Source organism: Grus americana, chromosome 3, assembly GCF_028858705.1.
Source record: "Grus americana isolate bGruAme1 chromosome 3, bGruAme1.mat, whole genome shotgun sequence".
NCBI lineage: Eukaryota > Metazoa > Chordata > Aves > Gruiformes > Gruidae > Grus > Grus americana.
The window spans coordinates 40,600,874-40,617,651 of record NC_072854.1 but is presented as its reverse complement, the minus strand read 5'-3'; the positions used below and the strand labels follow the sequence as shown (position 1 = coordinate 40,617,651).

The 16,778-nt window shown below is 39.4% G+C and overlaps 1 protein-coding gene across 5 annotated transcripts in view; it reads left to right on the top strand.

Moving 5' to 3' along the window:
* RNGTT (RNA guanylyltransferase and 5'-phosphatase) overlaps positions 1-16,778 on the top strand; it is a 207,558-nt gene that overhangs the window by 90,316 nt on the left and 100,464 nt on the right. The gene's annotated exons all lie outside the window — the stretch shown is intronic.

The following is a 16,778-nucleotide window of genomic DNA, read 5'->3' as shown; positions in this document are numbered from 1 at the left end:
AGTTCCTATCTTTCATTGTGCGCTCTTTCTTTCACTATAGACATATCCTAACGTTCTGTAAAATACTTTTATTCTCTTCTGTGAATTAAATGGCTCCTGGATAATACTTTCTTCTAGAGGAACCCGTTTTTCTCAGCACTGCTGTTAGTAGTCCCGTGTCTCATCAACGCAAAGCAATGAACATCAAATTGTCAGTTTCCATTTGCTTTTGTCATTTCCTTGGGCCTGTAGCAGGTAATGAATCTTGCCCCAAGAGGAGGAGTAATGGTATTTTGGCTAACCAAGAATGGGTGAAAAGTAAATAAAGAGATAAGGCATAGGCTGGACTTGCAAAAAAACCTGGCAGAGAGTAGCAGTCTTCAGCAAGTTCAAATCATGAACAATTCTATGAGAAGTTTGTGTGGATAAAGCACTATGAATGTTTCGATCAGTTGTCTGTATTTGTGTTGTTGCATTTTTGGATTGTCTATTTAAGATCAACTTTGTAAATTTGAAGTAAATTTTTAATGGAGAGGAAAAAGGCTGTTTGTCTAGGACACATAATTTTGAGCTTGAAATTAAAAGAAACCAGAACAAAAGGCACACATCTTAAGAATTGTTTTTTTACATAAGTTTAGAGTTTCTTGAAGTGTTCTGAAGTTCCAGGTTCTTTATCCTCATTTAAAAATCACAGGAAGAACATGTTGGGAAGCATTCCCAGAAAAATTTCTAGGTAAAACATACCTGTAAATAAATCTCCTGCTAGTTAAATCTAATTGCCAGTACATAACTATTGAAATGATCCTCCGCTTCCCAGAACTTAGAGAATTAAAATTACGCTCAACAGCTTTCTTTTTCCTGTCTAAAGGAGGTTTCTGAATTGTCCATGTGCTTTCCAATGTATTGGATTTTCACAATTCTGACTGTGGCACTTTTAAAATTCAGCAGTGAAATTATGTTATTTACTGGTCTTTTTCAGCCTTTCTCAAAGCTCTAAGCATAAACTCTTTAAGACATTGACTGTCTTATTACCCAGCAATAAAGCAGCAAATATGTTGGTGAAGGGAAAAAAGAAATTATACCTGGCTAGAATTGGTTTCATAATAGACTTTAATTACTTTTGACACTAATGTGTGGACAGTATTTTCTATGTTGTCCTTGTCTTTGCAGGCAGGTTTGATTAACTGGTGAATTATGGAATGAAGCATTTTCTGGCCAATTTTCTTCCATTTTTGTGAAGAATATTCCTTTATGCAGCAGTTGAGGATACGCATAGAGAGCAGGAGGGGTAGAGTTACTGGCAGTGCAGAGCAAATAGCCAGTGTTATTTTTCTCTTATTTTAATAACTTCATTTATGATTTACATACTCTGTGCATGTATTAGATCAAATTGGTAGGGGAATAAAGCAAGTAAGAGCAATATTCTGGGTTTTATCAAACTATATGTCTTGAAAGATTATTTTTTAATCTAGGCATCTCTCTGTCAGTTAACTCCCCCCCGCCCCCCCCCCCCCAGTTAGAGTGAGTAAAAGTCAATGGGTGGTTTGCATTACAGTTATATAGCACATTTTCTTTCTCTTGAGGGTTCCTTTTCCTCTGAGTTTTGCTGCTTTTTTATGAGGAATTAATATACCCTTGGAACTGATAAAGTGGTGGCTTACGCAGGTTGATATAGTAGGGCATATGAAAGTGCGAAGCATGGCTATCTCTTTGGGTTTTGTTACTTATCTCAAGCTGTTAAAAAACAGTATTTGAAGATAGCAGTAAATCTGCAGTACCAGGTAAAACTTTAAGGATGTTGCAACCTGCATTTGAGGTTAATATGTTGGAAATGCAGTTCAGACAACAAATTTTCACCCTCGTGTGTTATCACCATCGTAAAAACATCTTTGATAAGAGTATCCACATGCTTTTCGTTTATTAGGAGTATTTGAGTTTGGTGGGGGGTTTTTGGTGGGTTTTATTCGGTATTGGGGTGGTTTTTTTAAGTGACAATCACAGCAGACTCTAAAGCTTTCTACATTTTGGACTTGAAATAACCATAGTTTTTAAAAATTTCTTTTTGTACAATGTATGTTACAGGTTTTAAACAATCCTTGTCCTCATTTAAAGTTACCGTTATCTAGTGAAACATGTTTATTATACTACTGCTATAGCAGAAAATTTCTAATGAGGCTTTAAATCTGATTATTGTTTTCAATAAGTAAGAAGATTTATGTCAGTATTTAAGAATTGTTTGTATGCCCTATGATAAATGCAAGGAGTTTTAGGTAGTACTAGCAGTATTGATGTGGAATTTTATCTAAGGCAATTATTGGTAAGCATTTAAGGGAAATCATAGATTTAAACTATATTTCAAATCTGTATCTGCTCAAAAGAATAGTATTCATAAACATATGTTCTCAAAAGAATAATATTTAGACAAAGAATTATTGTTGCTCTTATTTACGTCAAAAATGCATTTTTTTGTTTCGTTACTTCTGTGAACTTGATGAGTGTGATTCCTGTGACACTTCCTTAGGATAATGAAACAGGAATAACATCTTCATATTCATCACAACTTCGTGAACAGAATTTTTCATTATATGTAGTCAGAACAGACTGTTGTTTTGATGCATTGCTCTATTCTGAAAGAGGACTATTTAAAAATAGTATTGCTTTGCCCAAAAGATCTTTTTCCTATGTTTATTCAGTCATCTCTGCAACTATAGCAACAAATGTACTCATAGCGATGAATACCTCATTAGTATAGCTGAAAGAGCAAGCTGGGTTTCTTTTGCATCACTGACAAATGTCTGGACAGGGTTTACCAACTCTGTGCGCAGCACAGCAAGGTCTGCAGGGAGACAAGGAATTCCTGCTAGCTTCTGAGTCTGCTTATATCTGCTCCGGGGAGACCTTATAGCAGCCTGCCAGTACCTGAAGGGGGCCTACAGGAAAGCCAGAGAGGGGCTGTTTACAATGGCATGTAGTGACAGAACAAGGAGTAATGGCTTTAAACTGAAACAAGGTAGATTTAGATTAGATATAAGGAAGAAATCTTTTACTGTGAGGGTGGTGAGGCACTGGCACAGGTTGCCCAGAGAAGTTGTGGATGCCCCCTCCCTGGAAGTGTTCAAGGCCAGGTTGGATGAGGCTTTGGGCAACGTGGTCTAGTGGAGGGTGTCCGGGCCCATGGCAGGGGGGTTGGAACTAGGTGATGTTTGAGGTCCCTTCCAACCCAAACCAGTCTGTGATTCTATGATTCGTATTCAGATTGTCTCAGCATAACCATCAATCCATCTCCAGAGATGGTGGCAGCTGAATGGGTGCTAAAGGACTGACAAATGGGACCTGCTTAGGTAGATCTTTTCCTTACGTTTAATTAGCCATTTTTCTTATTCTTCTCCAAGAACAGTGGGATTTTTTCATCTTTAGAAAGGATCTAACAGGTTCCTTCCTTTCTTGACTAGAGCTCCTTAAAGATTTACACCCTTGAGTGGCCTCAGAAAAGCTGTGCATTTTCTCAAGCATGGGTTTCCTCCCTACCTCCAGTTCTTGTATTTCACTGAGAGAAGGTGTAGCTTCTCAGATCCCCCCCCGCCAAGGCTTGTTATTTTCAAAGAACGAAAAATGGACATACCGGTCTTTGGCCACAGATGAGTTGGATCTCTGATTGCACCAGCGTATTCAAGACTGAAAAAGTGAAAAACCTGTACCACTGGTTAGAATGTGTTTCATTGAAATTCTTGGAATATATCTTGGAGGTTTTTTTGAAGTGTAGTTGTGTTTTTCTTAGGGTCAAGAAAAGAATCAAGTGTACTTCTGAATTACCGCAGCTGGAACCACCCATCATATCTTATTTTTGCTTTGAGAAAATTAATTTTTGAAATACATTCCTAGGGCTCAGTTTGAACCTCACAAAAGTAAATGTTGTAGACCTCTCTTTTCACAGCCTCCCTCCATCATTCCTTTCCATGACCTGAGTTAAGACATAGTGTTCCAAATTGAAAGCCGTTGTTGGCCATTGTTCTTATTAACAATAGTGCATATCAGTAAATCTGTGTTAGCTTGGGTGGATTGTAGGAAGATTACTCAAAAAGGCCAGGAGTCTCAGCACTATATTTAATAGTACAATAAGTGGCTAGAACTTTTAATTATACCAGGAAAAATGAATGTTGTCCACATAGCTTTAGTTATTCTCAGTGAAAATGTGGAAGAAATTACTTCAAACAGCAGTAGACTTTGTACTGTGTTATATAATATATCCAGTAATGAAATTGTTCTTAGAGTTATAAATTTGGGACTTTAATACCAGAGTTAGAGTGCTGGCTGTTTTTTTTTCTAGTCTGAAAATCAATTTATTATGAAATGAAATGCACTTTTAAAGTGCAATTATAAAGTATGGCAGCATTGATAGTTGTGCCTTGCCATTTGTTGTTGGTACTAGATTTTGGAAATAAGGGCAATATCTTTACAATGTTATATCTTTATAATGTTGTCTTGAGCGTTATTTTGAGATGCTTTGATGGACTTTTGTTTGGTTTTTGTAAGACTGAGTTTTGGTGGTAAGAGGAAGAAAAGAAAGGAACAATCACCTGGGCACAGTTTGTATATTCTCAGAATCTCTAAAATTGTTACCTTACTGAACTGTGATATTGATGGAGAAAGCAGCATCACTGAATTTGTCTGCCTCTATAATCAAGGAATCATTAAACACAGTTTACTCTTTTATTGTTAGCTGGGAACACATCTACTCTGTGAGTGATTTTCACCTTTTAATGTAATTTCCAAGTTCTTTTAGAAATACATTTTTGAGCAATGTTGAATCTTTGCTCTTTGTCATTACACTTGCATGATTGGTCACTTGTGTTGCATAGCTTGATTTCTTTTCATTTATTAGTGTGCATCAGAATTCAAGGAGGTGACATGGTCAAGGCTGCCAGCTCTCCCATCCATCATGTAAGGGTAGCAGCAGTCTATGGAAGAAGCTGAGATTTAGGCTTCCTTGATGCTAAAGTATTAAAGACCAGCGACGTTAATGCTAGCCTTAGAGCCTTAGCCTTTTATTTATACAAATACTTTAGGATTTTTAACAAGGACATTATCTTCATTATATTAAACAGGAAGTACAGGTACATAGAAATAATTAATCTCTTGGAAATGATGCAGGTCTTAGCTTTCATTGCCTAAACCAACCCACAGTTGTTGCTCAAGGCTTTTTTGTGTGGACGGTCCCAGCCCGGATGTCATCACTGAAGCCTATTGTCTAGTGCAAATGCTGTCTAGCAGGAGTAGAAAAAAAGTTCCTTTGTGTGCAGTCTGTGGTCCCGTGGAGAATTGTGCCCATCACTCTCAATGGAACAATAGGGCTAAAGGTTAAACAATGATACAGGTCAAATGAACAACCTTTTTCAAATGTTAGCATGCTGTATGTCAATGACTTGTCAGTTCTTAGACTATTATCTGGTTTTAAAATGACAGCTTGTCCCAGAGGGATTAGAATGAAGGTGAGTAATCTCTGCTAGAAGATTAAATGGCCTAGGATCTTCTTGAAAGTTTTCAGTCAAATCTGTGAACTGACAGATGACTTATTTTGTTCTTCTGCTTTATTTGACATTTGGATTTTTATTTTTATTTTTTGAAACTGTTTTTGTTGTAGTTAGGGAAGGTGGAATGTTTAAAAGTTTGTACCAATAAAAATATAGCTACTGTTGAGGTGGTTTGTTTTGGAAAATTAAGTGGCTGTGGACCTCTGATGATAAGGAAGATTGTGTAAGTACATGACTTGCTGATGTTGGTGTCAAGTATTTTGCAGGCAGCTGTAAGCTAGTATTTGCATGGCCTGACAAAATGAACCCTGATAAAAGGCAGAATATGTGGACATAGCTCATTGGTGTCTGCCAAGAGAGCTGTTAACTCAAAACTGACTGTAAATGACCACAAAGCCCTGTCTTAGGTCGCCAAGTAGCCTACAGACAAAAATATGGAGAACGTTTGCAGTCATGGGACAGAAGATGGAAGAATTCAATAGCAGCAATGGCAACAGCAGAGGTGTCAAATAATGTCTATTTATTGGAGATTTTGAATTCTGCATCTTGGTGGAGAGGGAATGTTACCATCTGGAGGGTTTTTAATGCCAAGAAGACTTGTTTCCTCTGTTTTTATTTTTGTTTTTATTTTCTATGCCTTAAGGAGTAGCTTAATCAGCTTACCTTTCCATCCTGCATTTCCTGACCCAGAATTGGCAGTCACTCTTCGGCGTCTGGCCTACACCATAGTCCTCGCTCCGTCTGTTCTGTTCCAGGTTTTTGGCCTGTTCATCATCTCATCTCCTTTTAATTATCTTCTAACCCATCTCCCCTCTACCATTTTGTTTCTGTTTGCTTTTATTTCTTTACTTGACATATTTCTTCCTTGCTTTGTCCTATTCTATCTCCCCAAAAATGGAAAGTCCAATGTTGTAAAAGCACTATTGCCTTATTCCACCTTGAGATGCTTTTGTGCTGGTGGTTATCTTCACTCAAATCTTCTTTTTGGAGTGCTTTTCTTCCTGTAAATGCAAATAATGTTTGACCTGAGGAACCTAGTAAACAAATAGTGAATAAGAAGCTGGAAAGATGTTACCTTATGCTTATATTAGAATTTGAAATCTTCACTTGGCAGCTGTCCTGCATCCCAGCATGTAGTACTTCAGCCTGATTTTTCAAAATTATTTTACCATGTGAATTTTAAAGGTAAAGACAACCAACCAGACCAAGTGGAAGCTTTGTAAATTGTGATATGAAATAGATGACCAAACTGTGGCTCTTGAGCTGAATGTAGGTTACTACCTCTTAACGTTCACTGCTTGAACTGAAGTTATTTCATGCAACCAGCTGCAGCACTGGAATGATGTGGATACTGTTGGGTAAACATAATTTCTGCAGTGAGAGGATGAGGGTGGCAGGGTCTTTGTAGACCGGGGCTGGTGGGATGTCCAGCTGCCTCTGGGTGTTCCTTTGCTTTCTGTGGGGCAGAGAGGCTGCAGTTATTTGCTTTACACCAAAAGATTTTCCCACATGCTAGGGAAAAGAAAAAAATGACTTGGCTATGGCTAACTTTTCAGCCTCTTTGCTCCGGTGTAGTCACTCCAGGAGACCCGTTCATGATCAAGAATCTGTGTTCATTTCCTAGACTTAACAGAAGAGGATTAGGCTACTTGCTTTTGATTATTATTATTTGTGATGTTGAAGGTCAAGTATAATATTTCAGCACAGTATAATTTTGATTAGGGAAACGGGTAAATAGGTTTTTGCTTTTGGTTTAAGAAATTATTCCCACATTAGTTACATTTCACATTTTTTTGGAAAATGATCTACTGAAGTTAAAACAAACAGACTCAAATATTTCCATGAAGGATTATTTTCATAACTAGTGGCCTATGTTAGATATTGCTAGTGGTACAAATTAAATTAATGTAGAATAATTCAGATGTGGAATATATAATTAAATTCTGACTTGCCAAACTGTGGTGTGGGAAAGAAAACAATGAAACTAGTGGAAAAATAAAGTCATATGGATGAAGCATTATGCTTGGTGCACACTGTAAGTTTAAATGTCAGAACAGTATATATATTCAATTTAATTTTTAACATTTGAACATTAGTTTTGAACATTCTAACGTTTTTGTAAATTATTTCTTCTGTATTTTGTGCAACGGAAATAATATAACTTTCTAAGTAGGAAAAATGTCTTTAACAATGATTTTTACTTTCAGTTTTGTGATGTATTACTGAAACGGAGAAAATGCAAATCTGGTTGGACCTAATTACCAGTTGGTATCCCAGTATGGGCAATTGAATTGGTATATTTGATACCTTCTGAATTAGAGGACTCAGCTGTGGTGACTAAGTGGGTCAGTCCACTCATTAATTGAGGGGCAACTGTTTAATATTGTCCGTTGTGCCACTTCACAGCCTGTCACTTTCCAAACTGCCTCCTGGCAATACAGCTCCGCAGGGAAGCCATCAACCTTCTCGTATTGGAATGATGTTCAAGAGACATGCCCTTAATTTGGATAAAATGAATAAAAGCACAAAGAAAATTGTAAAGATGGGGGTGAAATTTAAAGCAATTTATTATGATACAAGATTATAGGACATCCCTGCTAGGTCTTTCTTTTCTTGTGATATGCCCAGTTTTGCAAAAAAAATACTGTACAAAATTAATCTTTTTCATTAAAATCAAGAAATAATAAAATCTTAGCATTTTACTGTTATGGCCTTGCAGTGGCAAATTTTAATTTCAGCTTTGTAGCAAATAAAGCCCTCAAGTGCCATTGCGTAGCAGAAGAATCAGATGTTTATAAACATCCAGAATATAATGTTAAATCTTAATTTTTGTGTTAAAATCACTGCATTGGTGCCCAGTGGAATACATTAGCCCAGCTTGAATCAGGCATTGTAACAGTAAATGCATGAAGACTTCATATTCTTGAATATCCATTTTATGTCTAATTGAATTATTGTATATACAAATTTGTCTTTGTTGATGAGTCTTAGTGGAAATGCTTAATAAAACATGATCCTTAATTATCTGATTTAATTAAACAGGCCTGTCCATGTTCTTGACAACCAGAGACCGGATTATGTTGTAGCAGTTTACACAGGGGCTGGATAACAGATAAACCCAATCAAGTTTGTAACGTTGGAAGATCATTTAGAGAACAAATTAAAATACACGTGGCCTCGTTGCACTCAGCTCGATGTCATTTTTTCCTTTGACATCAGAACTTTTGAATGTTGTATTTGATCTAAACCCAGAGTATTAGGGAGCTTCTAAACGTTAGTGGGAGAACCTTGCTCAGTTGAGGATGTCGGGTAACAGACTTTACTGAGTATCTGCCATCCATTCAGGAGTGTCACAGATTGCAGATCACTTGTATATAGGTCAAAGAATTTGCTAGTGGCACTTATTAATCCTCCTCCAGCTCCAGCGGGACTCTAGTCTCAGGCAGGTGTGTTCTGCCAGGTGGGAGAGCATGAGGAGAGTGATGTGGACAAAGTCCCAATCCCTAAAAGAAAAAACTGAAGGTAACTTGCAGGTTGAAATACAGAACTGGCAAGAGCACAGTAAAATAAATGGTCAAGCTGTGAAATATATTGCTCTGTTTCTTCATCAGGTAAAATAAATATGAAAAATTATTGCTGTTTGGCAGTGAGTGGCGTTCCCTCACAGCCTTGAGGAATCTGTTTCTCCTGTTTTGAAGCTATCACAAAAGTCAACTCAACTTCCTTGGAACAGCCTATTTCTCTTATTTGAAAGAAGCATTTGAGAACATCGTAGTTAATTGGTGTCAATTTCTCAATTGTGTTTTTGAGAAGAGATTGACAGTGAGAAGTGCTTAATACTTATTTTGAATTCAGGAATGCAGATGTGCTGTCAAATTAAGGATTAACACACATAGCACTCATGTTATTCTTAGGTATTTTTTTGAATATATTAGGTACATGACCTTTGGAGTTGTTCAGTCAGAACCAACAAACTGGTGATAGCTCAGTGAGACTCTTCCTGTAATGTGCTCTACATTTTTCTAAAATGTCGCTATCCAAATAATTAAGGAACATGACACATAGCTCGTGTTAATAGCATCTTTAAAGAGTGCAGTTAATGAATTAGCTGCAAAACCAAAAAGAGATTAAAAAAAAAAAATAGAACCATAAAACTTTATTTCTCACCCCCTCTGCAATATATTTTATTGTTGTTCACAATAACGTTTTTTCCTTTGTGGCTGGGTAATGTAATCAAGCTAGTGCAGTTCTTCCACCTTCTCAATATCGGAGGTTGCATCCCATCACAGACTACAGTAACTTCCAGATAATCATATATCTGGAAATGGCTTTTCTTTAAATCTCTTAGAGGGGTAGTAGAAAAGATTTAAGAAGCAGGTTTCAGAAGATGATATTTATGATTTCTCTTGCTTTACATTCTCTATGAAAAAAGCAGACTATAACACTCCCTTTGTGAAACTGGCAGCAGTTCTAGTAGGAGCTGGGAAAGCTCTGAGAGTCCGGCGTGTGGAATAACTTGTTTTTTTCAGAGGTGCCTCACTGATGACACAAAGCAGGTTGCAGATAGAAGGGATGAGTCTCTTTGGCTTTCTTGCTTGGAGGTGTTGCTCGTTCCCCATCACATGAGTATAAACAGGAATTTCTATTGCCTTCCTGTTCTGGAAAGAATACATAGACTCCGGTAAAGACTTTTCTGCAGAATTGCTCTTCTAACAGACAATCCATGAAGAGTAGTGTCGTTAGTTAGAATGCTAATGCCCAGGCACTAGTAGTTTGGGTCCTTGTCAGTCATCAGCTGTGAAATTATATGCACAGTGGTTGAGGAAGAAACTGTAGAGTAGCTGTGGTTCTTTGAATTATGATGTTACTTATGGTCTATGGCCTGCTAGCATCAAGTCTTCAGAATACTTGGCTTTTACATCAAGGAGTCTGGGAGCCCTGCATGTCATACTCTTAGCCAGAAAACAGAACACTTGGAGCTGAAGTAGAGACTGCAAGTTATGCTAGTGGCAGCCTGAACCTGCAGCCTTTCACTTCATCCGCTTAGAATGCGAGAGCGCCACAAATGAGAACATATTTATAATACATCTGAGAGGGCTCTTGTAGCTGTGATAGCTGTGAGGTAAATAAATGTTTCTTTCAATGCTCCTGCTGAGTTTCTAACTAATTTTAGACCAAAGGAGAGTACATAGGTGCCAGAGCAAACCCAGGTAGAATTAGGTCACCTTCCTTCCTCTCTATGCACACACCCATCTGTTGCCTCCTCATGTTAGTTCAGCCCTGCTGCTCCTCCCGTTATTAGTGCAGAGCTTGTGGAGGTTCAGTGGAGATGCCCACATGAGCTCTTACGATAGCAGGTGAGTTCCCATCCTGCTGCGAGAGCTGTGAATGGGCTGGACATGGGAGCGGTGACCCCTGATACAGCTGGCCACCCGCAAAGGGCTGTGAAATAGTAGAAAGTGAGCCTCCTGTGAAAAGATTCCTTCTTGCCATTATCTGTAATTAGAACAAGTGGGAAACTGTCAGTAAACACTTTCTTGTGGAATATGAATTTCAGGTTCGTTGTCTTCTAACAGTGGATTGCTACATGAGCCAAGTTAGGGCCATGTGTACTTGAATACCATGAGTGATGCTTTAAAGGGTAAAGCAGTATATTCTATACAGGAATGCTTGCTAAAGATGATGAAGGAGCGTAGTGAGGAAGTTACACGTATTCCTCTTGCAAAAGGATTTTTATTGCTAGAGACTGGTCAATCTGTGAAGCTAAATTCAGTGTTACGAGACACGCCTTTGGTCAAGCTTTAAAATGAGAAAAGCCTGTCTTGCATGCTCACTTTTTTGGGCTACAAATTTCCTGTCTTTAGCAGGTCTTTTTGTGCTGGATTCTGGTCTAGTGTGTTTAAAATATTATTAGGGTAGCTCCCTTATGGAATTTTTAAAACGTACTTCAGTGACCAGTTGTATCCACTGTGCTTTTGTTGTGGCTGTTGGCTATTCCTATACCTAACAGATGGCACTCGCTTAAACTGACAAGCTGTGGGATAGCCGAGCATTACTAATAAAACCTATCACATGCTAAACTTGACCTGACATTAATCAAGTTTTGAATGCTACAAATGATTCATGGATAATAATTAGTCTCTTGATCATATTAGTGAACATCAGTCTCACATTGCTGCCATTATCTGCTTTCATTCTTATAGGGAACAAATCCATTGCAGTAATTAGGTAGTTTTAATGTCTTTTGAGCCAAAATGTTCTGTATGATTAACTTGGCAAAGAGGTTATTTTTAGTCTTTCAGTATTATTGGTTTCAGAGCTTCTAGTAAATTAACAAACTGAAGGGCTTTCTGTAAAATAGTATTTTATAAAAGGTATGTATTTTTTAATTTTGTCAGCTGAGAAAATTCCCATGTGTCTACGTAGTCATTTGGTATAATTTTCATCGCAGAGCGATTCAACTGTTGCCACAGATCGCACAGTTCAAAATAGTGGCAGTTTTGTTAAACAGATGAACTTTCGGAGTTTACTTTTGCTGTTCTTGTTTAGTACTGAGTTACTGGTTAACATCAAGTGCTTTCAAGATGTACGTATTCGTACAGACAAAATAATGTTGGCAGCTTTTCTCTGTGTGTATCTTCAATTAGCATCTTGAGTGGATGGCTGCATGAAAGCTAGGATTTGAGCTTTAAGCATAAATTTTTTAAAAGGATTTTCATCCAGTTTGAATTATACACTGATTTTACAGCCCAGGAGCATGAAATTTCTTTTTAAGTAATGAACAAGCGGGAGGTTTATACTTTGTGTTCTTTATGAAGTTAGGGCAAAGTAGATAATTTCACTGGCTTACTAAAAATGTAGCAGTTATTCTTCAATATGTGTTGGTTCTTAATGAGCATATAAAACTTCTTTAAATAATTACTTTTTAGGAAGTTAAGTTTTTAATTTATTTTCTACAGTTTTTGATCCTACTCTTCCTTTATGCATATTTTAGACCATTAGCATGGGCCAGGAAATATTTTGTAACTTCATGATTTTTTTTAGTATATTAGCTTAAGAATATTTAGTATAACCTGTGGTTTTCTGAGGGTACTCTCAGTTAACACGCTGCTTTTCCTTTCTTGCCTCTTTGTTGCTGGTTTCCCAGCAAACAAAAATTCAAAATCCTTAAAACAAATATAGCCAAATACAATGAATAATTGAGGATGCATTGTAGAATTGGACTTTACTCTGCTGTAAAGATACACTTCATCTGATACTGTTTTTACCTCACCTGTTTGGCATAAGGTAGCATATCATATTTTGATTGAGAAATGAGAATAATGCAAAGGAAACTGGGTCATGTTAAATTATTGAAAATCTACTCTACAACATTTTTATAAGTGATTTGGAGGAAAACATGAAATCATACAAATGAGAAACGGATTACTTGTGGTTTTGTGAGGGAAGTAAATGTAATGATGAAATGCTAGTTACACCTTTTGGAATCACAGTGTGCAAGCAGAAATATTTACTTGTATGGCCAGGTGTTAAGTCACACTCCTGACACCATGGGCTGGGATTTCAGGACCTTCACAATTACTTGGAAGGAGCCACTTTTGAGTCAAGCAACCAGTTGTAATGAACCATTGGCTGGTGAAATACTTTGGCAAGTGCTCGTGTATCCAGAGATCTTCCTGAAAGGAGACTCCCGTGGAGGAGAACAGGGAGTGCATTTTTTTTTTCTTGCTGCTATGTCCCTTCTGGAATATTCTGTCTAGTCTAGCTGGGATGGCTTCAGTTGATGGAAAAAAAGAAGAAGGAAGAAGAAAAATTACTGGCATTAATTTTTTAATTGCGCATGCAATACTTCATTGGAACAACTTAACAAAGATTGTGGTTCTCCACCACAGCACGCTGTCACTTGAGACTGTATGGTTTTCCAAAAAATTACTTGGCACTTGTGCATATCACTTGAAGAGGAACTTAAATGTGCATGAGAGGGGAGGGTTTCATCCTCAGAGCTGTCTGAAAGTTAGTCTGAACTGGTGGTCCCAACTGTGTCTGCTTTTGGGCAGGGAGGGAAGGAGGCAGTGGAACTGCCAGAGGTATGTCTTTGATCCTCTCCCATCTCTCCCCAAATTGTTACTTTACACTAGATTTCTTTAGGTCAGCTATTTTACTTCAAAAGCTAATGCTAGGTGAGGCCAATGATATCCTGAGTTTGAAAAAGATAGAAGTCCATGTGGAGTCAGTTTGAGGTGCAGTGGTTTGGTTTTTGTTTTTTTTTTTATCTTTTTTCCATTTTTCAGAAGGCATGTGCTCCCTTTAATTCCCAAAGCTGTGTATTCCCCAGAGTCACTAAAGACTGTTTTGAAAGTTTTACCATATATTTGTAGTAATTTCAGTCAATGAACCAAAATCAAAACTTCTCTTTACACTTTATTTTGGGCTCTACTTCTCTTAAAATGTGAATTAGCCAATTTTTATTTGTGGAAAGTTTGAGATTGAATTTTATTTTTAAATAATATATAACCCCCCACAGTATATAGTTACTCACTTGCATACTATTTGATGCTTTTTTGCTTTCAGACTGAAAGCAGCTGTTTAATTCTTAATACCTTCTCTACTTCTAGAAACAAGACAAACCAGAAAAGAAATGATGTTGCATGACAGGGGAGAAGATTGTGGGGAGAAGGAAGGAGCAGAGACCACAACCGTAGCTTAGAGGGGCCAGCTTCCCTCACCTGGCGTTAAGCTGCATTTGATAATATTTTCAAGCATTGCAGAGTAGCCTGTGTATTATCTGGAATGAAGCTTATACACCACCATGTTTAAACAGCATGTTTAATTCATTTCAGGAAGCCGCCTTTTCTGTTTGAAAGCCGAAGTTTAGAATGTTAGTAGTTTGGCTGATGGATCTGTCATTGCCTGTTACTGATTAATTGATTTATTTTGGGAAACATGACAGTTGAGATGAATCTGAGCCAGACTATTTTTGCATTGTTTTCACTCAACTGAGCTTAACATAGAAGTCATTCTGTAGGATTTCTGATGTCATTCAAAAACAGGATTTCTGAAGATATTATGTAGTAGGTTATTGTCAATATATTTTTCTTCTACTGATAACAAGGGACATCATAGAATCATAGAATGGTTTGAGTTGGAAGGGACCTCAAAGATCATCTAGTTCCAACCCCCCTGCCATGGGCAGGGACACCCTCCACTAGACCATGTTGCCTAAAGCCTCATCCAACCTGGTCTTAAACACTTCCAGGGATGGGGCATCCACAGCCTCTCTGGGCAACCTGTTCCAGTGCCTCACCACTCTAACAGTAAAGAATTTCTTTCTAACATCTAACCTAAATCGACCCTCCTTCAGCTTAAACCCATTACGCCTTGTCCTGTCACTACACTCCCTCATAAACAGTCCCTCACCAGCTTTCCTGTAGGCCCCCTTCAGGCACTGGTAAGCCGCAATTAGATCTCCCCGGAGCCACCTTTTCTCCAGGCTGAACAATCCCAACTTTCTCAGCCTGTCCTCATAGATCATCTTCGTGGCCCTCCTCTGGACTCGCTCCAACAGCTCGATGTCTCTCCTGTACTGGGGCCCCCAGAGCTGGACGCAGTACTCCAGGTGGGGTCTCACCAGAGCCAAGTAGAGGGGCAGGATCACCTCCCTCAACCTGCTGGTCACACCTCTTTTGATGCAGCCCAGGACACGGTTGGCTTTCTGGGCTGCAAGCGCACACTGCCGGCTCATGTTGAGCTTCTCATCAATCAATACCCCCAAGTCCTTCTCCTCATGGACTGCTTTCAATCCATTCCTCGCCCAGCCTATAGTCGTGCTTGGGATTGTGCTGACCCACGTGCAGGACCTTGCACTTGGCCTTGTTGAACTTCATGCGGTTCGCACGGGCCCACCTCTCCAGCCTGTCAAGGTCCCTCTGGATGGCATCCCTTCCCTCCTGTGTGTCGACCACACCACACAGCTTGGTGTCATCAGCAAACTTGCTGATGGTGCACTCGATCCCACTGTCCATGTTGCTGACAAAGATGTTGAACAGTGCCGGTCCCAGTACCGACCCCTGAGGAATGCCACTCGTCACTGTTCTCCACTTGGACATTGAGCCATTGACCACAACTCTTTGAGTGTGACCATCCAGCCAATTCCTTATCCACTGAGTGGTCCATCCATCGAATCCATGTCTCTCCAATTTAGAGACCAGGATGTCGTGTGGGACAGTGTCAAATGCCTTGCACAAGTCCAGGTAGATGACGTCAGTTGCCCTTCCCTTATCCACGGACGCTGTAACCCCATCATAGAAGGCCACCAAGTTTGTCAGGCACGATTTGCCCCTAGTGAAGCCGTGTTGGCTGTCACGAGTCACCTTCTTGTTTTCCATGTGCCTGAGTATAGTCTCCAGGAGGGTCTGCTCCATAATCTTGCCAGGCACGGAGGTGAGACTGACCGGCCTGTAGTTCCCTGGGTCTTCCTTTTTTCCCTTCTTAAAAATGGGGGTTATGTTTCCCCTTTTCCAGTCAGCAGGAACTTCACCAGACTGCCAGGACTTCTCAAATATGATGACGTGTGGCCTGGCCACTTCATCCGCCAGTTCCCTCAAGACCCACGGATGCATCTCATCAGGTCCCATGGACTTGTGCACCTTCAGGTTCCTTAGATATTCTCGAACCTGATCTTCTCCTACAGGGGGCGGTTCTGCATTCTCCCAGTCCCTGCCTTCTGTGACCTGGGCAGTGTGGCTCAAGCATTTGACAGTGAAGACTGAGGCAAAGAAGTCGTTGAGTACCTCAGCCTTCTCCATATCCTGGGTAACCAGTTCACCCGTTTCATTCTGGAGGGGGACCCACATTTTCCCTCGTCCTCCTCTTATCACTGACATACCTATAGAAGCTTTTCTTGTTGTTCTTGACATCCCTGGCCAGACTAATTTGTATCAGGGCTTTGGGCTTTCCTAACCTGCTCCCTGGCTGCTTGGACAGTTTCTCTGTATTCTTCCCAGGTTACCTGCCCTTGCTTCCACCCTCTGTAGGCTTCCTTTTTTTGTTTGACTTTGCCCAGGAGCTCCTTGTTCATCCCCGGGGGCCTCTTGGTGGTTTTGCTTGACTTCCTCTTTGTTGGGATGCATCTCTCCTGAGCTTGGAGGAGGTGATGCTTGACTATTAGCCAGCTGTCTTGGGCCCCGCTTCCTTCCAGGGCTTTGTCCCATGGTATTCTACCAAGCAGATCCCTGAAGAGGCCAAAGTCTGCTCTCCTGAAGTCCAGGA